At 42.5% G+C, this 27,709-nt stretch overlaps 2 protein-coding genes and 1 long non-coding RNA gene across 35 annotated transcripts in view; 1 reads left to right on the top strand and 2 right to left on the bottom strand.

Moving 5' to 3' along the window:
- The window catches only part of LOC125611641, a 187,070-nt gene extending 184,248 nt beyond the window's left edge, over positions 1 to 2,822 (bottom strand). For 4 of the 30 annotated variants that reach the window (XR_007341857.1, XR_007341854.1, XR_007341858.1 and 1 more), the window contains exon 1: positions 1,077 to 2,798. The gene's annotated coding sequence lies outside the window, so the exon portion shown is untranslated. Of the gene's footprint in view, positions 1 to 1,076 lie in introns of all 30 variants that reach the window. The other 26 variants (XR_007341872.1, XR_007341859.1, XR_007341866.1 and 23 more) reach the window with 16 other exon arrangements.
- A 555-nt stretch (positions 2,823 to 3,377) lies between these two features.
- The window catches only part of Mkln1 (muskelin 1), a 329,639-nt gene continuing 305,307 nt past the window's right edge, over positions 3,378 to 27,709 (top strand). The window contains exon 1 of the mRNA XM_048786923.1: positions 3,378 to 3,543. The gene's annotated coding sequence lies outside the window, so the exon portion shown is untranslated. The remainder of the gene's footprint in view (positions 3,544 to 27,709) is intronic.
- Positions 24,576 to 27,709, bottom strand: part of LOC107149048 — a 69,547-nt gene continuing 66,413 nt past the window's right edge. For 2 of the 4 annotated variants that reach the window (XR_001504335.2, XR_007341881.1), the window contains one exon: positions 24,576 to 27,286. This is a non-coding gene — a long non-coding RNA (uncharacterized LOC107149048). The remainder of the gene's footprint in view (positions 27,287 to 27,709) is intronic. The other 2 variants (XR_007341882.1, XR_007341883.1) reach the window with 2 other exon arrangements.

The raw sequence follows: 27,709 nt of genomic DNA, 5'->3' as shown, positions 1-27,709 counted from the left end.
TCCCTCATGGGGGGGGGGGCAAAAACGCAGTTCTACTCAAAACGCTCGCTTTAAGACTCCCCACGTCAGTCCTACCAAATGCAAGACTTACGGACAAGAAATGCCCACCCCAACCACCTGCTAGGTAACCTGTCTTCTGGAAACCTGGAGCCCCACCCACCCCGCCTGCGGGGAGACCTGCGCCTGGGGTAGGGTGGAAGTGAAAAGGTCTAGTATCGTGAAGTCACAGGGAGTGCGCGGGGACAGACACCCCTCGCCCCACCCGGGAGCGCTCGCACCCTCCCGTCCCCCATCTCCAGAGCAAACCAAGCCATCCGGCGTCCCTCCGGCGAAAAGCCGGACCGAGTCAAAGGTCTGGGTTCCAAGGGGGTGCTTTTATTCCGGAGAACCAAGACATTGCGTCCTTTCCAGTAAGCACGCCCCCCGCCTTATTTCTTGTTGACAGCAAAGGTGGGGGACGTGGGAGAAAGGCTGGAGTTAGCTCTAGGTTCGGGATGTTGGTCTCCGCGGAGTGAAGAGGTGGGATCTCGAAATGGAAACAGCCCCCCCTCCCGCCGCGGTCCCTCCCCTCCTCCTCCTCCTCTTCTTCTGTTTACCTCAAGTTTGAATTTTATCTGCGCAACATTAGCTGGAATGCGGACATTGAAAAAAAAAAAAAACGAACACTCGCTCTCTACCCGGCAGCAGCTCGGAGGAGCCATGTGGCATCAAGCCACCGCAAAGGGGAAAAAAGTGCTCTTAGCAACACAAACATGGCGAAATAGCTCCGACATGTCCGTTTCACACCACAGTCCTACCTTCCCTCGCTCGCCAGCCGAACATCCTGGCCGGGAACTGCAGACCCTTTTCCCGAGCCGGCGAAGGGGCCCGGGGGAGCGCGGGGGTGGGAACGCGGGGCGTGCGAAGGGGGAAATTAACGAGACTCCACGGGGGAAATATCTCGAATTGACTAGCAAACCCAGCTGCCTCTCCGGGACTCTGGGGACCCCTTTTACACCCCTTGAGATCGCAATAGAGAACAGAATTCTCATCTCCAAGTCCTGCTGGACCGGCTTTCCCCACCCTACCGAACTTACCTTTGGGCAAAACGCACGCCGCTCGAATCCCTTTCTCGTTCCTTCCTCCCGAACGAGACGCGGCGGAGAAAATGATGCGCACGTAGATTTGTGAAGCAAATTCTTCGAGAATTTCCTTTGGATGATCACGAGGAGCGATGGAGACGCTGGAGACAGGTGCAGGGCTGGCTGGGGCTGCCGGCTAAAACTTATTCTCCGCTGGTGGGCGGCGAGGTCCCCGGCCAGGGCCAAGGACCCCCGGTTCCCTGCCCCCCGGCGTCGCCCACTTGTCACGCCAGGCTGCTGCGTGCGCTCGGCTGCAGGGGAGGTGGCGTAGTTTCTCTTCCTCCCACCTCTTCTCACTCACTTGTTTTTGTAGCCGTGGGCTCCCCTAATGCTTTCCTCTCCACAATGTTGTTTCATTATATCATGTCCATCATGTGACACCGGAGAGGCCTCTCTATGGAAACTTAAAGGGGCTCCCACGTGACTGCAGCAGCAACAACAGCAGCAGGACTGGCGGCGGCGGCCGCAGCGTTTGTACCACCACTCACCGGGAGCCCCTCGCAGCATCCCGAAGGGGCTTCTGGCGCTGCAGAAGCCCAGATAAGGGAGCCACAGCATCCGGGAGCTGTGGCGTCGGTGCGTGCGTGGAGCCCGTGCTCATTACATAGCAAGCCGAACAGAAGGAGCGTCCTTAAATCCTTTCCTACAGTCACAAAACCCACGCTCTGTTAAAATGACATTTCGTGGCTCCTACTTTATTTCCCCCAAGAGCAATGAGTTTTCTATCAGGCCTAACTGAATATTACAAAGTCAGAAAGAAAAACCGGATTTGTCTCTCTGCGAGTTCAGTCACAACATCAGTGGGAGAACAGAAATGCCAAAACAATAACAGCAAATAGAATCAGGCATTTGATACATAATTACCATCATCACCAGTTTTAAAGCATTCTGGAATTACATTCCTCTGGTAACTGTGTCGATGCTCGCAGGAGACAAATGCAATGCAGTTTTTCTCTTCCGCAGCTATATTAGGGCTTTGTTGCTGACAACAGTAAAAACTTGTTTGTGTCAGGAAGTGAGGTATGAAGATATGACCTGGAAGGTACAGACAAAACCAAACTAGCAGTTTTTGCATTACTTTTCTGACCACATTCTTTCAAATGGTGACAAGAAGACTGGCTGCTGTAAGATGCGTGTTTAGTGGGAAATAATCAGAAAAATATACTTATCCCTTAATCATGCTGTACATGCTAGACAGTAGAAATTGTGTGTGCGTGTGTGCAGAGAGAAACATGTGCATTTTAATGATATTTTGAACCACTTATTTTGTCCTCATTTCTGGCATTTAACTTAAGTATTTGACAAACAACTTTGAAAGACTTATTCAAGTCCTAAATGTGTGGAAATTGTAACCCTTTTGAGTACGTACTCTCGGTATTGTTGACTCACAACCTTTTAGGAGTTTCTACCTTAAATTCCAGGTCTCTGTCTTAAAAGTTTTTATGGACCAGGAGATGTTATCCTATAAATCTAGGCTAGATAGCTATTTCTGCGTTTTGGTTCATGCTTTTCCATTTTATAAGGAAAACTGGATTGGCGCAATTATGGGGGAGAAAAACTTGGCAGGAAACTTAACAGAGAGATGGAAGATCATCCTTTCTTCTGGTCTTGCCTTAACTATCTCCCTTTCCAGCTCATCAGTTTACCTACTATGATAAATGATCGCCACTACCTCCCTTCTAATTCTATAAGTCCCCCAATTTTTACCTTCCAATCTCATGCCTAGTTCTTTCCTCCTTTTCCTTTTCTGCTCCTGCCTCCCAATTCAGCCCTTTTTCTTCCTGGGCCCTTAGCTCAGGCCTTCCCAGATACTCCCTCCCAGTCCTCCTAATCCTGCAGATCCCAACCCCCCACCCCTTTCCCATTTGGTTTCTCTTCTCAGCAACTTTACCTCCTTACCTCTCTTTGACCTCCTTTCATCTCCTTCACAGTTTAGCCCTTGACTTCGGGGCCTTCTTACCTTTCTTTACCTGAAATGATCTGCCCCTTACCCGGGTCTCCTTCACACCCTCCTCTCTGGTCCTAACCCTTCTGCGGCCAAGCCCAGCATAGCTCCCGGCTCGGCCTGGTCAGCTTGAGCTGTATTTTGTTCGAGTGCCCCTGGCCTAGGAAAGGAGTGTGTAGTGTAAAGTGGGGCCAAGTGTCCCCCCGGGCTGGGGCCACTGCCTCGCCCCCTCCGCCCCTCCCGAGTCCCGGTTGCGGCGCTTCCTGGGCGGATGGTTTGGACTTGCTGCAGCAGCTGCGGTTCTGCTGTGTCATGCAAGAAGGAGGCGGCGGCGGCGGCCGGAGCTGGAGTGGGAGGAGGGGAGGAACCCGATCCTCCGGTAGCGAAGGGCTGGAGGCAAACACCGAGCTCCCCCAGAGCCGCCCGGGACCAGGGAGGGCTCCGCTACCCCGAGGGGCCCTCCCCGCGGGGCCGAGGGTAAGTCGGGCTGCGCAGGTGGTCGCCTTGGGAAGGGAGCGCGCAGTGGGGTTAGGTGGGGCGGCGGGAGCATCTGGAGGTAGCCCGGCCCAACCGAAGGAGCCCAGTGTCTAGCTGAAAGGGACCCAGGCCATAATAAGGATGGCAAGCCAAACGCAGCAATAATTAATATTCGAATAACGCCCCTTAGTTGGTCCTGGCTACACAGAGGGTGGAGTTGTGCATCCCCAACTCAGGGCTGAGCTGGAGGCAATGATTCAGGGTTAGAGAAACATCATCCCGTCAGCCCTGGCGCTTTAGGGTCCAGCTGAGTAGCAAAAGCCAACATACCCCATATTCCCCTAGCCTTGCTGCGCTTTCGGGGTTGTCTTATTGAAAACTAGGGAAGGGGATGGGAAACCTGCCCAGCCTCACTTTAGCCACAAAAATAATGCTCTTGGCCAATGGCCCTGGAAAAAACAACCTCTGGTGCAATTAAACAATCAATAGGAAAAGAGCTTCACTCCCCTCACCGCCCTCCTTCACCAGGCTCCTTCGACCAGGGTAATTCTTTGGGTTTAAAGGAGAAAGAAAATTTGTTACATTCCTTCCCACCCAGCCCCCGCCCCCATCAGCCTCTTCATCAAGCAAAACTGCAAACAGCACACCCCTGGCTCACCCCACCTTCAGAGCTGAGCTTCTGAGAGAGGTTTCAATACTGTTCCATGCTGCAGGAGGAGACAGCCTTAAACTCTGAAGGATTTCATCTCCGTTGCCCTTTACCCCCAGGGGATTTAGAAACCTAGCATTGACAGCAGCCAAATGTAGGGCCAGGCTGGGCACAGAGGAACATCACTCCCCCACCCCATACAATTCTCAGGGTAACTATTTTATTATTGTAAGTACTAGTATTCCTTTCCATTTCATTTCTAGAAAATTCAGAAAGTACTTTCTGAAACATAATTTTTTTTTAAATGTCAGTCATACATTTAGAAGTAAGGGGTTGACGGGATTAACTGAAAGGCTAATGACTGTCTCAAAAGCACATGCGGTTGCTAGGGAACTCAAGCTCATCCCGCTCTCTAATCACCAGCGTGTTAGGTGGAAATCAAACTGCTCAGGGTGTTATTAAAATGAATGGCATTTGGTTAAAGACTTTCTTGCTATGTTGTAGCATCCTGGATTATTATCGATTGCCTCACACCCACATATCTTGTTTTCCTAATTTGATTTCTGTATTTGCGTCACTGCCAGGGACACTCAGACTAGACCAGTCAGGTTCACTTCCTGTTTCTCAGAACTGGTTTATATTTGGTCTCAAAGCACTAGCTGGTAAAACATTATCAAACTGGTCCTCTTGGAAAGAAACCTCTGCTTTCCGTTGAAAACAAATTATCCCAATTAAATGCTAACTCCCATGGAAAACGTCATCATTTGAGGAATAAGGTAGACTGCCAACCTACTTTATTAAGAAATCCATTCTTGAAATGTAAAGCCTAAAAAAAAAAAAAAAAACCCACATCATCTTTATTTCTTTTACCCAGAATCTTCAGTCTTCAGCGTTGGAACTACAACAAACTCAAGTAGAAAACAGATTTAAATATGATATTTCTAAAATGAAGCCCCCCAAAAAATACACATGGAAACTGGGGAAGTCATTTTGACTAAATAAGGCATAGAACTGAATGGAATCCAGGCCCAGGAAGGACAAATAAATTAGGGTTAGCACTGTGGCACTCAGAGAACAAAGTGTAATTACAGGACTACACTATCAATAGGAAACCTCATCACTTTGTGTACCAATCAACTCTTTTACCAAGTCTCCTATGTCCCTGGAACCTTGTTTTGTGGATTTTTCCCACCTCATTCTTTTCCCTTTATAAAAACGGTATCACAGAGGCAATATCATAAACATAAGACTATGCAAGTACTTGGGTTCTGATGTGATTGATATATTTAAAAAGCCCCTTGGAAAAGTTGTATGTGGCATGAAGAAAAGATTGCCCACTCAAAGTTGGGAAACTTGCTCCCACTTTTACAAACTCAATGAATTTTGGCTAGCTACTAGAGTTCTTTCAGTGAGTTTCCCTCACGGAAGCATAACTAAAAGTGCTAGACTAAAGGACCTCTAAGTTTCTTTGCATTTACAAAATTCTTTAACCTCACTACATAATTTCAATTTTAGCTACATTTTGCAAAGTTAAAATTTTAGCACTGAACCTTTAATACCTATCTATAGAGACACTGAGATAAATGATTATGGGAATGATTCCCTGCTGATCCATCAGACTTCAGTGTCAGTTGCCAGATAAATAGAAGCTACCTTGCTCCTGACGTATTTACTCCCTCTTTGCCTGATGTTGGTAGGGAAGCACCAGGGTAGGAAGTTCAAAACATATAAAAGTGTAGAAAAAGGCCTCTTCCTTATTTTAGATGTAGTGAAGCCAAAGTACTTTGATGAATAAAGTGGTGGAATGACAGAGAAAGAGCTATATAAGAAATAATTAGCTGAATCCTCATGGAGCTTTTTGCCTGTATTTTAATTTGTAAGAGGTAAAAACACATGTGACTCAGATTTTAGAATTTTCAGATCTGAGATATTAAGAAATAGCATGAAGAAATGTGAGATTTGTGGCAGAAAGAAAAATCCTGACTTTGAAACCCAACTCTGCCCCTTTATCTATTCATTATTGAGTGCCTGCTGTGGGTCAGGCACTGGGCTAGGCCTTGGGAATACAAAGATGAATAAGACCACAGTCTCTGACTTGCAGGAGCTTATAGCGTAATGAGGAGGCAGATGAGTACACGGGGAGGTGGTTTCTTCAGGGGGAGTCATAGGTACCCGAGCTCAGAAGATGAATCTTGAGAGGAGTACGGAAGGATGAGTGGAAGTGATCCAGACACCTGGGCGAGTCAAAGGGAAGGTGTTCCTGGCAAAGAAAGTGCTTGTGTGAAGACCTTAAAGTAAAAAGGTGTGCCCAAAGACTTGAAGGCAAAGGACAGTGCCCAGCAGGTAAAAGGTTCTCAATGAACACATTGTACGAATGCATGGCAGAAGTCCTGAAGGATGCATCCAGAAAGATCAGTACACTTTTGTAATGTGAAAGATTTTGTTTATCTTCCTCAAACATTTGACCTTATCTTGAGGCCAAAGGAAAGCCATCAATTAATTTTAAGGAGCATGAAGTGATCACATGTTCATTTTAAAAAGAGCACTCCAGTTTGCAGAATTTATTAGTAATATTGTGAGCAAGGAGACTAGTTAAGAGGTTATTTTAGCACTATGGGAAAGAAAAGATGGACATCTAACCTAAGGCAGCAAAAATGAAGATGGAAAGAAGCAAAGGACTCAATAAACATTCTAGGCATAGAGTCAGGGAATTTGATTGTTGATTATATCTGCAGGATTAAAGAATAAGGAGAGATTTATGGCTTAGGTAAGTCAGAGAACAGTGGTATCATTCATCAAGATGGGGACCTTATGAGGAAAAGCAGGTTGAGGAAGGAAAGTAATTAATTTTAAATATGTTGCATTTGAAGTGTCCATGGGATGTCAAAGTGAAGCTATCTTCTACATAATTGAACAGATTGGTCTAGAACTCGGGAGAGAGATCTATGTGAGAGTCATCAGAATAAGTATAGTTCCACAGAAGTAGATGAAATCCCCGAGACAGAAGGGATAGTGAGAGAAAATAAGAGGACCTGCTATAGAACCCTAGGAAAACGCCAACATTTAGAAGTGTAGGGAACAGCCGAGCATGGTGATGCACACCTGTAATCCCAGTTCCCTGGGAGACTGAAGCAAGAGAATGGCAAGTTTGAAGTCAGCCTGGGCAACTTAGGGAGACTTTGTCTCAAAATAAAATAAAACAGGCTGAGGATGCAGCTCAATGGTAGAGTACTTGTCTAACATGTGCCAGAGAGCTAGGACCAGGAGCAAGGAGAGCTTCAGGAGCCAAGGGAGGAAATACCAAGGGAGGAAATGCTAGAGAGAGGCCAAGAGAAATGAGGACTGAAAAAGTCTTGGATTTAGCACAAGGAGGTCATTGGTGTGTTTGGCAAGAAGTATATTGATAAAAGGGGATAGTAACCAGATTGCAGTGGGTTGAGGAATAGATGAGAGCAGAGGAAGTGGCTAGAGGATGTTCTCTTAGATAAGAAGGACGAAAGGGCAAGTAGGAAAGGAAAATAAAGATACTTGGAAGTATTTTTGTTTGTTTGTTTGTTTGTTTTAAAACTCATAGTCTATGAGGTTCAGGCTATCTAGGGAAAAAGGGGAAATAATATGGAATTCCAGATTCTTTTAGCCTTCTTCAAATTATGTGGTTTCACCATCCACCAATTGCTCAAGCTAGACAAGAAGTAGATTTTTTTGTTTTGTTTTGTTTTTCTCTTCTCCTCCGTTTTCATGTCCAGTCCTTGAGGAATTCAGGTCAGTTCTATCTCCAAAGCATTTCTATCTCTACTGCTACCACCCAGATGTAGACTACCATTATCTCCTTCCTGTGTTCCTGTAATAGTTTTCTAAATGGTTTTCCTGCTTCCACGCTTGTCCCCATTCTCCACAGCACAGCTAGAGACATAAATCATACATCATAAAACATCAATCAGATTATTTCACTTCTCAGAATCCTTCCGTGTCTTCTGATTGCACCTGAAATAAAGTCCAGACTCCTTTCCCGGCCTCCAAAGCCCTGCGTGGCATCTGAGACCACCTCTTCAACCTCATCCCCAACCACTCTCCCTGACTCCAATCACACCAGCCTTTTTTCTATTCCTCAAACACACTGAATTTACTCTTGTTTCAAAGGACTTACTCTTCCTGGAATATCCTTTGGGTCCTTCTGATCTTTGTTTACATGTTATCTACTCAAAGTGGCGCTTCCTAGCCACTTCTGCCTGAAGTACTCTTCTCTGTCCACCTTTCCAACCATCCAATGAATTATTTTTTCACAGTAATACAACTTTATTGCTGAGACTTTATTACCATTTGTTTTTATTGGTTATGGTTGAGGACTCCTTTAAAATATAAACTCCATGAGGATTCCTGACACATAGTAGGTACTTAAAATGTCCACTGGATGTTTGTAGAAGGAAAGAAAGTGAACAGATCAGGAGAAATTAAAATCAAGAAACAAGAGTCTGGTGTGCTGAGAAGTGGCCAGTGACGATGGATTGCTAGGCTTTGAAGATTTCAGAAGAGAAGGTTACTAGCTGTGTGACCCTGGACATTCTCGTTCTCTGAACTTCACTTTATGGTTAATAATAGTACATGTCTCCATGAGCTGTTAGGAGAACGACATGAAGTAGAGTGGACAGACGCACACTGTGGTCTTGTCAAGCTATTTCAGGAAGTCAGTACTTGCACAAATGGATTCATAAGCTCTATGTTTGGGCCTCTCATCATGGAGTTTACCCCCTTGATAATTACTTATTATTAGAATTAAAAATGGACAAAATTGTAACTTTTTAAAAACACCTGGATATCTGATGGGAACTGGAAATTAGATTAGAACAAAGCATTCCCATCAACCAATAAGAAAAATATAAAAAACTCTGGAAAATTGGGCCAACGGTGTGATAAACAGATTTCAGTTCAAGAAGTACAAAAGGATCTTAAAAATATGTAAAAACACTTACCTTTTCTCATACCTATAGATATGCACTTACAACTGCATTGAAACATATTATTTATATATTAGGTTGACAAAAATCCTAGCATTTAATAACATACTTGGCTGGCCAGCCTGAGAGGCAGGCACATTCTTATATATTTGGTGGAGGAAAAGTTGGTACAACCTCCGTGGAGGGCAATTTAGCAATATTTATCACAGTTTTAAATGCAACGCCTTGGACTTAGCAATTCTACTTTTATATATTTATCCAATAAATAGGCTCACACATATTTTGAAGGATGACTCTTCTAGAACCTTCAGTAAAGCATTCTTTATAATCATTAAAAACTGAAAACAGCCATCAATAGAGAAGCAGTTAAATAAATGATAATAGAGCTATACAAGTGAAAGGTAGGCAGTTATTAAAATTTGTGAGGCAATTCTAGCTATATTGATGTGAAAAGATCTTCACAATACATTACCAAGAAAAAAAGTTAAAAACAACACACATACTTGACTAACACTGTATCTTTTTGAAAGAAGTTTTACAGAAACACATTAACTGTGGGAAGATCAAATACAATAGGGCAGGAGCATTTGTAGAAAGACTGGTTGAAAGGGCACTCTAGTGGATTGTGTGAGAGATGATGGTTACTCAGGTAAAGGCAGTGATGTGCACAGGAACAAATGATTAGAGTCAAACAGCTGTTTTCAAGAACTCAATGACTGTGTAGGGATGGTGGTAGGGGGAAGGAGTTACTGTTATGGTGGGCTTAAGAATTCTTCCATGATGGGACACATAAGCAGAAGTGTCTGCCGGCAAGATGGGGAGTCCTGGGTCAGTCATAGAATTGCAGGGGAAAATCAGAAGTTCTGTCTAAGTGGAGATGTCCACTGTAGACTTGTAGATATGGTTCTGGAGCTCAGAAGAATTGCTGGAGAGATGAATTTGGGAGCAGATTGCCTAGGGAGGGCAGATAGAATCAAAAGAAAAGTGGCACCAGGACTAAGCCCTGAACATGTAGAGATTGAATAGAAAAGAAAGATCTGGCACTGGAGACCCCAGAAACCCAAGAAATAAAACTAGGAGAACACAAGGCCACAGAAGCCAAGAGTGTTATTCACTGATGAAGGTCAAGAAGAAGCATCACAACTCGTTTCTGTTATAAATTTTAAGCTTTCGGAGCTTATTTTATATATTTTTGTATCCCAGAGCCTTGCCCTGTACATCACACATGATAAATGATCAGTAAATTTTTGTTAAATTTTGGAAAGAAATATATGCACAGAGAGAAAGGCAGACATACAGAAAGACAAAAGAGTTTATGTTTGGATCTCCAAAAATTAAAAATTAAAAAATAAACAAATAAAACAGATTCCCTTGAAGTTTACCACAAACTAAACTTGATCTTAGGCAGTAGGGAGTCCTGCACCCTTTGTTTGCTCTCAAGCTGGCACGGGATAGGGCGTTCACAGTACCATGTTGTTGCCTTCCAGAAATATTTTGATAGGTGGTACCTGTGCCTGGTCAATCTGAGTCATTTTTTTAATCTTTATTTAGGTCCTGGGTGATGACAAAAACAGCAATTTGCTTTCCCTCGTCTATCTGATCCCATCACATCACCCTGAATCAGTTGATGGAATCTGGGGAATCCATTTCCGTGCCCTATATTCTATAAGAACCTCTTATAGAAGCCACCAGCTTCTCAGTTTGTTATTGACTCTGCATAAAGGTGTTGGCTGCTATCAGCAGAAGCCGTAGAGAATATCACAGAGAAAAAGTTGCCTTGGTTGGGAGAACATGGAAATGTACAACAAAGTGTCCTTGAAGTAGAAATTTTAGAAACTAAAATAATACATGTACTTTAAGCGATACTAAAAATGCTGTGACATCCTGTGTTATTTAGTTAGACCAGAAGACAGCAAACTTTTTCTATAAAGAGCCAGACAGGAAGTATTTTAGGCTTTCCTGGCCATGCAGTCTTTCTCAATTACTCCATTCTGCCACTATAATGAGAAAATAGCCATAGTGATAGGTAAATGAGCAAGCCAGTTGTTTCAATAAAACTTTATTCATGTACACTGTAGTGTTTATTTCACATAATTTCCCCATGATATGAAGTATAGTTCTTTTCTTGATTTTTTTACCCCCAACTGTTTTAAAAATGTGAAAACAATCCTTAGCTCACAGGCCACATAAAACAAGGCATGAGCTGGATTTGGACTGTGGGCAGTATATTAGCAACCTCTGGTTTAGACACACATGAAGATGATATGATGAGAACAATATTCAGATTTGGACTTATAAAGAAAATAATGTGTTGTGTGTGTATATATGTATATATCTATCTTTATTTTAAACTCTCAAATTTACTTGAACATATAAACACATTTGCCTACATCTGACTTAATTTGGTAATAAAGTGTGTCTCTTCAGTTCTATTCATTGAATGCTTTGCTTTCTCTTCCTGGCAGTGGACATGTTCATGGTTGTAGTACAGCCTTGCACCACAAAACGGCATTTTGGTCAACAACAGACTGCATACACAATGGTGGTCCTATCAGATTATAATAATAGAGCTGAAAAGTTCCTGTTGCCTGGTGACGTTGCAGCCATCAGAACACCGTAGTACAACATATGACTCATGGACATTAGTGTAAACAAACCCTTGTCCTGCCAGTTGGATACAAGTACAGCACGTGCAATTTTATAGAGTATCAATACTTGGTAATGATAAACAACTACATTACCAGTTTATGTATCTATTATACTATACTACTATTTTTGAGTATATTTCTTATTTTTAAAAAAGTACAGTAAAAGAGTCTGCTGTTACACCAGCATCGGTTTCATACGTCTTTTTCTCATATTTGATTTAGTCTTTTTTTCTTCTATCATGGCTTAGAAGCAATAGGCTATCTTATATATGTGTTGTGCGTATGCACGTGTACACTTGCATATCTACATACACACACACATACACCATATAACCTAGGTGGATAGTAGGCTATATCATGTAGGTTTGTATAAGTACACGCTAGAAGTTTGCAAAATGACAAAATTACCTAAGGACACATTTCTCAGAATGTGTTCCCATTCTTAAGATGATTTCATATAGAGCAAAATGAAGAATTCTTACTAGTTGGCTTTATAAATACCCAAATCAAGAGAGAACTGAGTGGTGCAGTTAATCACATTTCGAACTATATTCATTCATTCAGTAAGTATGTATTAATGATCTACTTCTTGCATAGGGCAATCCATGGTAATATGGAGTCAAAGAGGTTAGATCCCTAAGAGGTAGGTAGGTAGGTAGGTAGACAAAAAAAACCTAGTGACTTATAAGTTTAGTGAAAATGGTTTGGGCATGTCACTGTATAAATGTAGACATTTGAAGCAGTGGATAGGCAGTCAGAAAAGGCTAAGTTTAAATCTGAGCTCTTCTGCATCTCAGCTGTGTGAACTTGGGTTGATTATATAAACCATATAAGCTTCAGTTTCCTCTTTTTAAAAATAGAGGTAACAATAACTACTCTAAAGGAGGTTGTGGGAATTAAATAAGGTAACATGTAAATTAGCTAGCATGGTACCTGGGACGTGATCAGCAGTCAATAACTCCTAGCCATTGTTGTATTACAGCAATATGAGGATATATCACTTGTTCACCCAGAAAACACAGTAGGAGGTGGGGGGAGCGTGACCTTGTCAGTAATGAAGTCATGGATACATATGGAAACCCACAAACCTGAGATTTGACACCTGGTAGAGAACATTTGGGTGAAAATAAAAGCAGAAGTAACATTGTCCCAGGAATATGTAATGAGGCACCAGGCCAGTTGACTTCCCTAGCAACCAGCAGCTGGATTGTTTTAAGAAGCTCCACCTACAGGTCTGACTCCCCAGCCTGCCAACACTGAGAGGCCAGTTCTAACTGGAAGAAAGTGCATCAAGGATAAGAGCCCCTACCACCTTGCTTCCTTCCAGTCAGGTCAGCTGTGAGCCTTGGACACCTGTAGGTCCCTCCTACTATGTTTGCCCAATTTTTGGCCTCCAATATGTCACACTCCTTTCTGGCCATTGTGCCTTGCATCTAGATCTCAGTTCTGAGATGTGGGGCCCTGTCCTGGTCCCTAACTTACTTTTACCATGATTTTGATGTCTTGTTTAGCTCAACTCTGACCAGTCCTCTTCTCCAGGGGGCTATATTCTATTACCCACTCTTGCTGTGATCATCTTAGACCATGGGACACAGGTCCCTTACCCTTCATGGATAACCTGCTGCTGGAATAAGTCTGGACTGCTTGGTATTAATAGCTTTCTGAATGTTTTACTTTGGTATGGGACACCAGATCTTGCACAGCCTAGCTTCCCTAATCCAGGACAGCTCCTGTATTCACAGCCTGGCCCTGGGACTACCCCTACCCTGGTCTTGACTCACACCCTTTCTCCACTGGCCATGTGCTGTCAACTAGTTCTAGCATGCCTTGTGATCCCGTTATGGCAGCATTCAATAATGCTTTCCAAGTAAAGATGACAAAATTATTGGCATAGGAGTGTAGTGGAGAAGTTCAATTGATCTGACATCATCAACTGACAATATTGTTCTGTGGAAAAGCGAGCATCAAATAAAGTTGGCACTATTTAAATTTAAACTAATTGCTTATTGAAGAAATACTATTCTATGCCTGATTATAACCAGCTAAGAAGAATGTGTTAGCAAAGTAGAAGTGACAGTCAACTTGAAGTAAGTGACCACAGCACCCTTGAAATTGTAATAGCCAGAGAAGGCAACTGCATTCACTAACCTCATGTGAAGACAAAGACATCATATGTACATGAGCCTGTCTGGGCAGGAAATAGGGAATAAAGCTCAAGAAAGATGACTTGCAATATATGTTTTTGTAAAATCAGTGATTTCAAGGAAGAAAAGAAAACATTAGAATGCTTGCTGAAGAAGTGATCTGATAAACCTGTGGGTTTGGGGGGTGGGAGTATTTTGTTTTGTTTGTGGTACTGGGCTGAGCTATATCTCCAGCCCTTTTTGTTTTGAGACAGGGTCTTCCTAAATTGCTGAGGCTGGCCTGGAACTTGTGATTCTCCGGCCTCAGCCTCTAATTTGCTAGGATTACAGGCATGCACCACCATGCTCAGCATTAGCTCATATTTATAAAGGTCACGCAGGAAAGACTGGAGGAAGGATGTACAGTAGTCCTGCCCTTATCTGCAGGAAGGTTATGTTCAAGGCCCTCAGTGGATGCCCAAAACCACAAAGAATATCAAATCCATATAAACTATGTTTTTTTCCTATACACAACATACCTATGATAATGTTTAATTTACAATTTAAGACACAGTAGGAAATTACAACAATAACTAAACTAGAAAAATTATGACAATATATTGTAAGAAAAGTGATTTAAAACTAGTGAATTGTTTATTTCTGGAATTTTCCATGTAATATTTTCAGACTATGGTTCACTAAAGGTAACTGAAACTGCAGAAAGCAAAACCTCAGATAAGGGGGAACTACTTTGTAAGAAGGGCCCATGAGAATAATGCTTGAGGGGTTCATGTCCAGAGGCAGCTGGAGTCTGGGAATAGTACTGAAGACAAAGATTGGTCTCCATGTTTATTTTTGCTTACATTTATAATAAAGAATAATAAAGAATGAGGGGTAGGGCTATTGAATGGGGCAGACTGACTGATGTGAATAGTTAATTAAACAAACAGAACAGTTCAACTGTAGCCTTCCCTAGATTCTAAGGTACAGATTCTTTTTTTTTAATATTTATTTTTTGGTGTAGATGGACACAACACAATGCATTTTATTTTTATGTGGTGCTAAGGATCGAACCCGGGTCCCGCCCATACTAGGCGAGCACTCTACCGCTGAGCCACAATCCCAGCCCAAGGTACAGGTTCTTTATTCCCACATTTTTAATATTTCTAAAAATCAGAATGTATCTTCAATAGGCACCTGTAATGTGGTAATGTGTTTTGGAAGATCTTGAGGCAGTCATTAAAGCGTGGTACATCCTACCATAAGTTGATTTTAGAATACAGGAAATTTGGAATTTTATTATTTTAGCTCTAACAGTATTAATTGCGCTCAACAGATAAGGGGTCCACTTTGTGTCCTGAAAGTGGTAGTGCTGTTAGTGGTCACTGAAAGATAGGAAAGCATCAGAAAGAAGTTTGGATGCCACATTCAGAAGTGTGTTATTCCACAAAGGATGCAGGATTGGATGAGCACTAGTGAAGAATAAGAGTGGCAAATACTAGGACCCAGAAAGGCCAATGGGATTCAAAACCTTCTAAAGACAAGGACACCACTGCCATCCCTTAGAAGCCAAGTCACTGAACTTGTCACAGGGGGTCTGGATGGAGATAGGGAATGTATGTTGAAAAGGCCAAGGGAGTTAAGATACAGAAAAGGATAAACAATTATAGAGATATTCAAGATGGGGTTAGATGGACAATGGCTTCCCCTGGGCCGGATGTTTTGAACTGTGCCTGGCACATGGTACCACTGTGTCCTGCCTCTTCTGAACCAATTAGGTGATTGACTTTAAACCCTGATGTCCTGGTGTCCAACTCCCTCAGCTTCTACTGACCCAAGGGAAGCCTCCTCTGAGTAGGTATTTAGAGGTCGGGGAACACAAAACAGGGGAAGATATTGCAAAGTGATTGAAACTTGGGCAAATAAATAGGACAAGGAATGGTCCAAATAACTAAAGAACCAGGTAACCAGAAGACAGAGACTTGGCCAGAATAAATTCAGGGGAGAGTTGAGGCTGTTGTCTATTTGCATCACATCTTTGAAGTCCATGTTAAAGAAGGAATTCAGAGAACCTATAGATCAGTTAACCATGGAGGAAATTGTTCCAACCACATCTGATCAGACCTCTAGAAACTGCAATGTGTCCAGGTGGTCCATATATATCTTGAACATAAAGGAAAGGGTCCATATCTTTTCATGATCTGAGCTCTAGTGTCTATGAGTATGAATAGAGGTAAGACAAACCAGCTTTTGAATGACAGGGCATCTGTCATTTTCCATGAAAAAACAATGATATTGATCCTTTAAAATAGAACGTTAGTTGCCATCTTACTTGCTTTCCACCTTTCCAACTGCTCCTTCCCCGAAAAGTTCTGGGAAAGCTGGGTTCTCCAGCACTACCTTCATCTCCAGGGGACAGGGCACGTGGCCAGGTTAAGCCAAGCAGTGAATAACATCCCTTCAGACTTAATGACTTACTCAAGTATGGGCATGAGACCTAAGTCAGTTTCATCAAAGAGAATGTCAGGACTTTTGCTGGGAATGCTAGACCAAAGATGCTTCCTTCCGGAAGTTAATGCACAAACAAGTAACCCTGAAAATTCTTGGCACCATCAAGGGACCACAAGAGGAGAGTCTGTTGAGATTGGAGCTGTCACCAGTGGCTAAAGCAAAGAAATGAAGTGAGAACTGTCAGGTCCTGTCCACATTGTGTGAGGTACCTGACCAAACAGACCTGAAGTCTTTGAACTTTTCACTTCCAGGACCCAGAAAATTCTATTTTGTTGGTTAAGACACTTTAAGCTTAGGTTTCTATTTCTTGAAATGGAACCATCCTCTCTGGTTCAATAGGATGGAACAAACAACAGTTAAGAAGGAATGGAATACGTTTCAGATGAATTAAGGGGTTCATTGTGGAAAATGACCCACATAAGAAAAGTGACATTCGTTGAAAAGAGGAAAATGCCACAGGCATTGCTTGATCCGCAGGTGGTAAAAGGCCTTCAAGAACAAAAACATAAAGCTTGATGATTTCTAAAAGAAAAATGTTGATATATCTGATTACTTAGAACTTTTAAATTTATGGAGATAAAACAGCATCACAAACAAAATTAAAAGGCAAATGACATGTCTAGGACTTTAGATAGAGCTATAACAAAGGGTAGTGTCCTTAACATAGAAAGGAATCTTACACAATTATAAGAAAAACACAACATCTCAAAAGAATGAGTAAAGAGGCCAGGCCTGGTTGTGGGCCACACCTACAATCCTAGCAACTGGGAGGCTGAGGCAAGAGGATTTAGATTTCAATTTGGAGGTCAACTTGGGCAATTTTGTGAGTTGCTGCCTCAAAATTAAAAAAATAAAAAGGAACCTGCATGTAGCTCCACAGTAGATTCCCTGTGTGTTCAATTTCCAGAGCCCCCCCCCCCCCCCCCAAAAAAAAAAGAATAAATAAGAACATGAAAGGACAAAAAGAAAAAAGGAATTCAAATAGTCATCGAAGATTAAAAAGATTCAGTCTCACAGGTAATTAAAGAAAATGCAAATTAAAGTAAAAGCCTGGACTGGGGGTGAGACTCAGAGGTAGAGCATGTGATTAGCATGTGTGAGGCCCTGGGTTCTCCAGCACTGCCCCAAACAAACAAACAAAAAACCAGCCAGATGCCTTTGAGCCTTGCAAATGGTCAAAAACATTTATAAGATGCTTTCTTGCATGGATAAAGATTCAGGGAAATAATTGCACTCCTATTATATTGGAAGCCTGAACTGATATAAGCATTCCGCAGAGCAATTTGTCATTGAATGTTAAAAAACCTTAAAATAGGGCTGGAGTTGTGGCTTGGTGGTAGAGTGCTTGCTGCTTGCCTGGCATTTGTGAGGCCCCTGAGTTCAAGCCTCAGCACCAGATATAAATAAATAAATAAAATAAAAGATCCATTGACAATTAAAAAAAAATTTAAACAGGGAAATAAGAACATACTTTTTAAAAAATTAAAATATACAAACCATTTAACACAGTAATTTCATTTTTAAGTCGTTATTCAAAGAAAATGATTGGAAATGCTCACAAAATTTAATGTAGAAGAACATTTAGTGTCATTTTTTTTTTTGGTGGTACTGAGGATGGAATCCAGAGTCTCACACCTACAATGCAAGGGCTCTCTTCTGAGCTGCATACCAGTCTTTTAATATTTATTATATTATATTATATTATATTATATTATATTATATTATATTATATTATTTTTGCAGAACTGGGCATTCTACCACTGAACTACATCCTCAGACCTTTTTATTTTATTTATTTACTTTTAAATTTTTGAGACAGAATCTCACTAAATTGCTGAGGCTGACCTTGAACTGACAATCTTCCTGCTTTGGCCTTTCAAATTCCTGGGATTAGCCTGGCTAGTACAGCATTCTTTATAACATTGAGCATTTGGACATCTAAGTGTCAAAAAGAATTATTGCACATATTGGTATATTCCTATGATGGAATGTATGTATACAACAAAAAGTGGGTTTGGGAAGATGTCATGGCATCAGAAAATGTTGGTCATTTATTTTAAATATATTTTCTCAGGAAAAAAAGACTAGTAAAATATTAACAGTGGTTATATCTTTTTTGGGTTTGGTGGGAGGGGCTACTGGAGATTGAACTCAGGGGCACTTGACCAGTGAGCCATATCCCCACCCCTATTTTGTATTTTATTTAGAGACAGGGTCTCACTAAGTTGCTTAGCACCTCATTTTTGCTGAGGCTGGCTTTGAACTTGTAATCCTCCTGCCTCAGCCTCCCCAGCCACTGAGATTACAGGTGTTTGCCACTGCACCCAGCAACAGTGGTTATATCTTGGTAGTGAACTCAAATTGATTTTATTTTCTTCTTCATGACTTATGTATATTCTAAATCTATCTCAGCAGACATACATATTCTTCCGGTCAGGATAAAGAAAAAGTTTAAGGGACTGAGGGTATAACTCAGTGGTACAGCACTTGCCTAATCCCCAGTACTGCAAAAAGAAAAATGATAAGGAGGAAAGAAAGAGAGAGAGAAGAAAAATTTAAGATGAAATGGGATCCCAAGGTGAATGACGGCAATGTAAATTTAAATAAAATTTAAATTTAGATAAGATTCAAATTTAAATGAATTCAAATCTTCAGATCCATATAAACTACATCTAGGGATACAAAAAATACTTCCAGATATGATCATAGACACATTGTGAAGAATCACTGAAGAAAGAAGTACCATATGCCTGAGGTTAGGCAATTATGCCAGTTTTTAAAAGGGGAAAAGTGAATTCGTTTAGAACCTATTCACTGATAAGTTTAGGTTGCTTGGGAAAAGAAAACCCGTATAAGTAAGCGCCAGCATGGGTTCACTTAAGTTAAATACCTGCAAATTACCCTCATTTCCTTATCTCCATATTCAAGTCATGAGGTCCCCATTCCAGACCTCCAGAATAGGCATCATTATTATTCCCATTATGCAGAAGCCACAGGTCAGAGATGTTAAGTGATTTGCCCAAAATCTTAAACCTGGTTTGTTTGGTTTTTTGGTTGTGTTTTGTTTTGTAGATAAGGTTCCTATGTCCAAAGAGTAGAGGCATATTTGTAGTACCTGACATTGTAGAGATTTTCTAGGGATCCTGGTAGACAATATTATACAATATATTTAGTAGATGAAATGATTATATACAAAAGTGGATTCATAGGACTTAGTTTACCTGGAGGTTTCTAAGTGGTAATAATAATAATAATACCACTCACTGATACTTATTGGATTCAAGGTTCTGGGCAGAAGTGCTTTCCATCATTACCTTTGTTAATCTTCCCTAACATCTGAGAAGTACTGATATCCTCATTTTACAGATGAGTAGACCAAGGCTCAGAGTGGTTTATAAATTCATTTGTGAGTACATAGCTAGTAAGTAGAGCAGCTGGGATCCAATAACAGAAAATCTGGGTGCAGAACCCATTTGCTTAACCGTCATGCCAAAGTATTTTCTTTTGGTCCTTGGCTCCTATTATAGTCAACATTTTATTTTTATTTTATTTTATTAATTTATTCATTTTAACAAGCATTGAACCCAGGGGCATTTATCCACTGAGCCACATCCCCAGCCCTTTTTATTTTTTATTTTTAAGACAGGGTCTTGCTAAGTTGCTTAGGATCTAGCTAAGTTGCTGAGGCTGGCTTTGAACTTACTATCCTCCTGCCTCAGTCTCCAGGGTCACTGGGATTATAGGCATGTGCTACTGTGCCTGGCTTTTCTTTTTATTAAAAGAAAGTTTTTTTTAATCTTGAGTAGCAACTCGAAAGGCATACATCTACTAAGAACACAAAGCTGAGAGAATCCAAGGAAAGCAAGAAAACCAAAATATACTGAGCACTCAGTAGATATTCTACCCTGCTTGTTTCAGCCTCAGAACCACTTTGCAATGTGGACAGGCTTAGCTCTCTTCTCAGTATTAAGCTCACTGAGACTCAGAGAGATCACATGACACATTCAAAGTCAGTGGGCTACCTAACAAAAGCAAAATTTGAATGTAGAATGCCTGACTCCTAAGCCCTTGCTCTTTTTTTGCAGGGGGTGGGGTGGAGGTGGAAGGGTGCAGGGGGGTACCAGTTATTGAACTCAGGGGCACATCCCCAGCCCTATTTTGTATTTACTTAGAGACAGGGTCTCACTGAGTTGCTTAGCACCTTGCTGTTGCTGAGGCTGGCTTTGAACTCATGATTCTACTGCCTCAGCCTCCTGAGCTGCTAGGATTACAGGCGTGTGCCACCACACCTGGTTAACCCTTGTTGTTTTTACTACTTGGCAATAAAAATCAATGTAAAAACATAATATTTAGTGAGGGAAAAATGTTAAATCCTGCAATTGACTTTTAAAAGTGTAAGATTTGGTGAGACCTAGTTTGTAAAACTTTCCAGTCCAAAAGATGTCAGGATATTGATTGTGAAGCACCTGGAGGCAGCAGTATGGCCTCAGGACGCATATACAATCTACAATCTCAGGTGGTGGGACCACAGGGACCGTGTCCTGAACAAGGGAAAGGATGCTCCTACTGGTTTGTACACTGCTTTACTAGATGAAGACAATTGCAATTAACTTTGAATTCAACATTTTTTTTTTTTGTACCAGAGATTGAACCCAGGGGTGCTTAACCACTGAGTCACACTCTCAGCCCTTTTCTATATTTTATTTAGAGACAGGATATCACTAAGTTGTTTGGGGCCTTGCTAAATGCTGAGGTTGGCTTTGAATTTGAGATCCTCCTGCCTCAGCCTCCCAAGTCACTGGGATTACAGGTGTTTATCACCATGCCTAGGTGAGTGCAACACTTTAAAAGAGATTAGCTATGGATACTTGGAGGGAAATAGCCAGCTGATAATAAAATACCTACCTACCAACAAACATACACGTGTGTAAAGACCAGATTATTTTGTAAAACTGAAACAAGTGGGAAATCCCCAAGGGGGCAGGGGAGAGGAATCTTCAGTTAGCAGAAGGACTGCTGTATGGAAGAAACTCTTGTTGCATCAGGTACAGCTCCAGAGGACAGAGAGCTGTGGTCAGAAGAAGGCAAGTTTAGGCTGATAAATGAAAAGCCAAAACATGACTGCACCTGGGATGTCTTTTTGAGCGTTGCAATGCTGGTCTGCTACTTTGGACACAGCAGGTGCTCAATGAATATAGGCTGAACCAAATAGAATGCTTGGCTGTGCAAACACTCAGAGGTTGTCTTGTGGACAGAAGCTGGATGACCGGCCACCTGCTGTACTTAAAACTCCCATCCCTACACCTGGCCCTGCTCCACCTTCTTCCACCACTACCTGGACTGCTCCCAGCCACACTTCAAAAAAGGGGCTTAGCTAGGTCCCTTGCAGACCAGCTTCTAACTCTCTAGACACTGTTTGTCTCATCTTCTAAATTACAGCACCTCCTTGTCCTTTCATCCTGGCCCATCATTACCTCTCAGAAGGTGGCTTCTCCCTCTATTGACAGACCTTACTCTGTCCCACTCCTGTGCCACCTCTCTGCAGGTTCGTTTCTAGTCCTACCCCAACCTCTGTTTCTTCTCTCCTGACAGCTGCCTGCATGCTTTCATTCTGGGCTCGTGGTTTGTCTTCCCCAGGACATCCTATCCATTATGAAGGCTTATCTGAATCTGTGCATTCAGTCCAACCTCTCTCCTCATCTGCAGACCTGTCATTCATTCATACTGGACACCCTGCAATTGTTTCAAACTTAAAATGCTACTAATCATCCCCTCCACACCTGGTCTCCCTGTGTTGAATGTAACTAAACTTTAACCTTGGCCTGTCTCCTGTACTGCCAGACTTACACCTAATCAATCATGGTGTATTTGATGCTGTTTCTAAATCCCCCCTGATTTTGACACTACATTTTTCTTTTCTTTTTTCGGTACATGGTATTGAACCCTGGGCTGTTTTCCCACTTAGCTACATCACTAGTTCTTTCTCCACCCTCCACCCCTTTATAATTTTTTTTTTTTTTTTTTTTTTTGAAGCCAGGAGCTGTGGCACACACCTGTAATCCTAGCAGCTTGGGAAGCTGGGGCAGGAGGATCATGAGTTCAAAGCTAGTCTCAGCAAAAGCAAGGCGCTAAGCAACTCAGTGAGACCCTTTCTCTAAATAAAATACAAAATAAGACTGGGGATGTGGCTCAGTGGTTAAGTGCCCTGAGTTCAATCCCTGTCCCGAAAATTTGGAGACAGGGTCTTGATATGCTGTCCTGGCTGGTTCAAACTTGCAATCCTCCTGCCTTGGCCTCCGAAGTAGCTGGGATTATGGCTGTGTGCCCCTCACCCGGCTATTCACTACTTTTCATTCCACTGTTGCCATAGAGACCTTAATCCCTTCCTTATAGACTGTTGCAGTGGTTGGTAATTGACCTTCCTGGCCACGTTCTCTCCTTAATCTAGTTCAGCCTCCATCTTGCTGCCAAAATTCATATTTTTATTTTTGAAACATAAATACTTATGTCTCTCCCTTCTTTAAGGACCTCTAAGAATTACTTCTCGTCTTCTGTGTAAAGTCCATATTCCTTAGCTGTTCATCAAAGTTCATGAAACCTACCTAGAACCTACTTACCAATCATCTCCAACCTGCACCAGACCGCTTCCTATTCTCTGAACATTTTCTCTTTTCACACCTTTGAGCCCATTTATTTATTTACTTACTTATTTTGCAGTGCTGGGGATTGAGCCCAGGGCCTTGCACAGGTGTGGCAAGCACTCTACCAACTGAGCCTTTTTTTAAAAAAAATTTTTTTAGTTGTAGATGGACATAATACCTTTATTTATTTATTTTTATGTGGCACTGAGGATTGAACCCAGTGCCTCACACATACAAGGCAAGTGCTTTACCACTGAGCCACAACCCAGCCCTCTTTCCTCATCTTCTTCTCCTTGGTGTGTGGGGGGGAATATATTTTCTCCTCTTGGCCAACTCATCTCTCCTCCTTCAGGGCCCAGCCCAAACTTGAGCACCCCTGGGGAAAGAAGCCCTCTTCAGAAGACAGGCCAGGGAGACAGAGATGGTATTTGTCTATTATTTTTGTGGTGCTAGGAAGGAAACCCAAGGTCTCATGCACCCTTTGCAAGATCTACCCTTAGCCATATCCCCAACCTCCATGGTGTGGTATTTAAAGCAATGGACTGAATGGGCAATGACAGAGGTGCAAGCCCAAGGTGACTTCCAACATTCAGAGATCAGAAAGAGCCCAGCAAGAGACTAAGAACAAGGAGGAAGGAAGACAGCAAGTGTCAATAAGAAGGGACCAATCATCTGTGCTAAGAGGCTACAGAGGGGGTGAGATGTGGTCTGAAAACAAACCACTGGAATCAACATCATGGAAGTCACTGAGACTTCTCAGCTGTGTGTTTAATGGAGTAACAGGAGCAGAAGGCTGATTGGGTTGGCTTTAAGAGATAGAGATGAGGCAGTAGATGCTTCTTGAATGGGTGAAGCCTGGATAAATGAAGAAATGATATATGTCAGAGAGGATCCCATGAATTCGGAACTAACATCAATGAATTATTTTGAACTCTTAAAGTAGCTGAAAAATTCCCAAGTATAAATGAGGGTGTGATTTCAGTGTCAAAGTTCTTCACAAGTGACAAGAGAATGCAGAGTATGATCACTGAGGCAGTAGATTAGTCTAAGGACAGTTCTGTGTGAATTCTGCTGTGTTTGTATTTCTTCTCTCTCCCTCTTTCTGGCCTCAGTTCATACAGGCCTCCATGCCAGCCTTCTCTGAGGGGAAGATGGAGTCCCAGGAAAGAGCTGTCACTACAGGGACTTGGTGTAGAATTTTCAGAGGCCATTTCCAAGTACCTCCTCCTGGTGTTGCCAATAAAAAACTTATAAGGCTGGTTCTGTCCTTTTGGAGGCTGGGCAGCTCCAACCTGAACAGTCTGAAAAAGGTTTAAGAGGAAAAACCTGCCCCATCCAACCATGCAATTGAAAATGCTATGGGGTGTTTGTTTGTTTAGGTATTAGGGTTTAAACCCAGGGGCACTTTACCACTGAGTATTATTTTAAGACAGGGTCTCATAAATTGCCCAGGCTGGTCTGGAATTTACAATCCTCCTACCCCAGTTCCCAAATCACTGGGATGGCTGGGGATATATCTCAGTTGGTAGAGTTCTTGCTTAGCATGCCCAGGTCCTGGGTTCAACCCGTAGCACCCCCCAAAAAAAAAATCACTGGGATTATACATGTGAACCACCATACCCACTTGTATTTTGAAGTATTTCTACATACAAAATTTTTATAGTAAAATATAATGGAAATGGGCTAAGAGACCACCTAGATTTGATGAAAAAGTCCGCTGTTTCTATTAGTCCCTGGAGGATAATAGTAATGAAATATGGATAATACAAAACTTGGGAAGACCAGAGAAACCTTGACTGTGTGCTTTTCCCTCTGCGATATTCCTTAAATAGTGAGTACAGATCCACATAGAAAGTGTTTTTACTTACACGACGGCAGACAAGACATTTCCCTTTATAGAGTCATTCATGAGCATCTCCAGGCCTGAGATGGCAAACAGGACCAGTCATCGAATACCTAAAGCACCCGCCATCATACGACTTTCCTGCAGGTCTCCAGAGGCACAGTGTGATCTTACTCATGTCATTGCACATGCTGTCCCCCACACCCGGAGTGCACAGGTCCTCTTCCAGGAGTGCTTGGCTCTCAGACCACCTCTGTCCAAGGCCTTCCCTTTTCTTATTCACTCAGGAACTAAATCAAGGGTCAGGCCTGTTTCCTCCCCAGGGAGAGCCATTCCTATGACCTTTTTAGGTTGGTGACTCCCAATGCCTGTGGGCACCCCACACAGATCAAGCCAGATTTCCCCTCTGTGCTCCCCAAACTATTCTGGTCCTTATCTCTTATCTCCTCACCTTCCACAATGAACAGCAAGTGTTTAATCTGGCTCTTTACTAGGCTGTGCGTTTCTTGAAGTCTTTGATTTTGTCTTTTCCCTGTTTTTATCCTTAACATCTAGAATATCTAAAACAATACATTTTGGGCCCAAGATGTTTGTCAAATGAATGCATGAATGCTTGAGAGTGTGAGGAAATGAAAACGTGAATAAATACATTAAAAGATCAGAAAAACTCTCTGACCTGAAGCTCATGAAAGAACAAGAGTATCAGTGCCTTTACGTATGTGCTAAATTTGTATAGGTAATGGCGTTTCCCAGGTCGACTCGAGGCAACAAGACCATTATGACATAACTCCCACGGAGAGGGGATGGCACCAGAGTGGCTTGTGGTGCATGTGGTGCCAGCTGAGATCCCTGCCGAGGATGAGCAGAGTTGGTCGGGAGTTGATTGGTTAGCTCTAGATTCATGAGAGCAGCTGGATCCGAGGAGTCACGTGACTATGTTGGTCCTTGTTATTTCTCCCTAAGAGATTTTTCATTTTTAAATGTAAGGGCAAGATACACCTTTAATAAACATGTTTATCCAAAATGTGGCTTCGTTGTTAATAAAAAGTGAAAAATAAACCAGCAATGACACCTCTTAAATGGAAGTTACATTGAACCAGTCATTTCATTCCCACCTCCCTGGATTTCTTTCATGCCTCATTTATAAAATGATAATAGCCCTTACTAGTATTTACATTATAAAAGCGTTGTTACTCTAAATTAGATAGTCCTAAATGGGTAGGGTGTCTTCTGTGAAAGACAAGCATTATACACAAATGAGGTATTATTATTTAGTTTTTCCTTTTCAGTCCCCTCAAATGAGAATTAGATGAAAATTCTGCTTTAAGCAATATCTAGCAGGTAAAGATTATTGACTTTAGGGAAATGGAAAAACAACAACAAAAAAATCTTCAGCTGAAAACTCGGTTGGCCTTCTGCACACCAACCAAAAATATTGGGCTAATACGTGCTGTTTACTAGTGTTCTCTCTCTTTTCTGTGCTCTAATCACAAACTGAAGACAGTTAAGCCTTTCCGTTTCCTCACAGTGTGCACTTTAGAGAACCTAGACGTCCTGGAAGGATCATAATTTAGAAATCAAGTTTCCACTCTTCAAGTCACTAGGTAGTTTTCTTATTCACTCAGGGACTAAATCAACGGTCAGGCCTGTTTCCTCCCCAGGGAGAGCCATTCCTATGACCTTTTTAGGTTGGTGACCACCAATGCCTGTGGGCACCCCCTTAGCAGCTCCTGGGCCAGAGCTTTGCTGTCTCCTCAGAATTCGGGGTCATGATGGTAGGAGAGGGGGTTAAAATTGGGGGACTGTTGTGAATGTCAGAAACTTCGTATCATGAAGGCCTGAGAACTAAAGCAGGGCCTCAGAAGCATGCAGGGTGGAGACGTGGACATGTGGACAGCGTAATCGCATCGGGCCTCTGAGCTTTACTTCCTTTCTGGTTCTTTGGTCCCTGTTCCTGCACGGCCCCCTGGACTCCTGCAGCATCCAAAGCCCCCCCAGCATCCATCCATTATGTCCTGGCTCACCTTCACTCCCTGGGACCAACCTTCAGCATGGCTTGCCGTTCTGGTCATCTGTTTTCCACCTGACCCGTTTATTTTGGCTTCTGGATTTTGCTCTCAGAGAGACTCCCTGCTTGCATAGCTGCCTGGCCAGCTGTGGGGCCAGCTGCCTGTTCCTGACTCCAAGGTGACCAGACTCCTCTCCCCTCCCCTGGCTGCTCCCATTACATGAGCCATGACAATAGGTGAGAGATAATGACTGTGAGAACCGTGTCTGACCAGATTTGTCCCTCTGTAGGTCATGTCGTTGGTGGATTGCTCAGAGAGGTCAGCGTACCTTCTTGCATCTCAGCAGGCCTTGGCCCAGGAACACCTACGAGGAGAACATAAAATTATAAATAAATGGCTTACCTTACAGTTCTGGCCTAGTCCAGGGCTAGTGGTTGGACCGTGTCTGCCCAGAGCATTGCCACAGTGGTCAGCTGCGCTAGTGTAAATAAAAATTCTTGAAAATGGGCCTCCCTCAGGACTCAATTTCCTTCCCTTGGGAAGAAGGTCTAGGGATCATGTCTTCTTCCACTTTGAAGGCAAACTTTTGACACACTGTCTGAATTCATTGGTTCCATGGTCTCCTCAATTCACTGTGACCTGACTTCTGTCCCCACCAGCCCAGCTCCTTACCAAAATGGTCAAATATTTCCTTGGTGCACCTGTGGGTGCTTCTCAGTCTTTCTTACTTGATCTCTTGACAGCGTCTGCCTTTGTTGCCCCACACCCTCGTGTATGTGAAATGTGC

The sequence above is a fragment of the Marmota marmota genome, unplaced genomic scaffold, assembly GCF_001458135.2.
Source record: "Marmota marmota marmota unplaced genomic scaffold, marMar, whole genome shotgun sequence".
Taxonomy (NCBI): Eukaryota; Metazoa; Chordata; class Mammalia; order Rodentia; family Sciuridae; genus Marmota; species Marmota marmota.
Note: the sequence above shows the minus strand (reverse complement) of the source record. Positions and strands in the feature narration are given on the sequence as shown.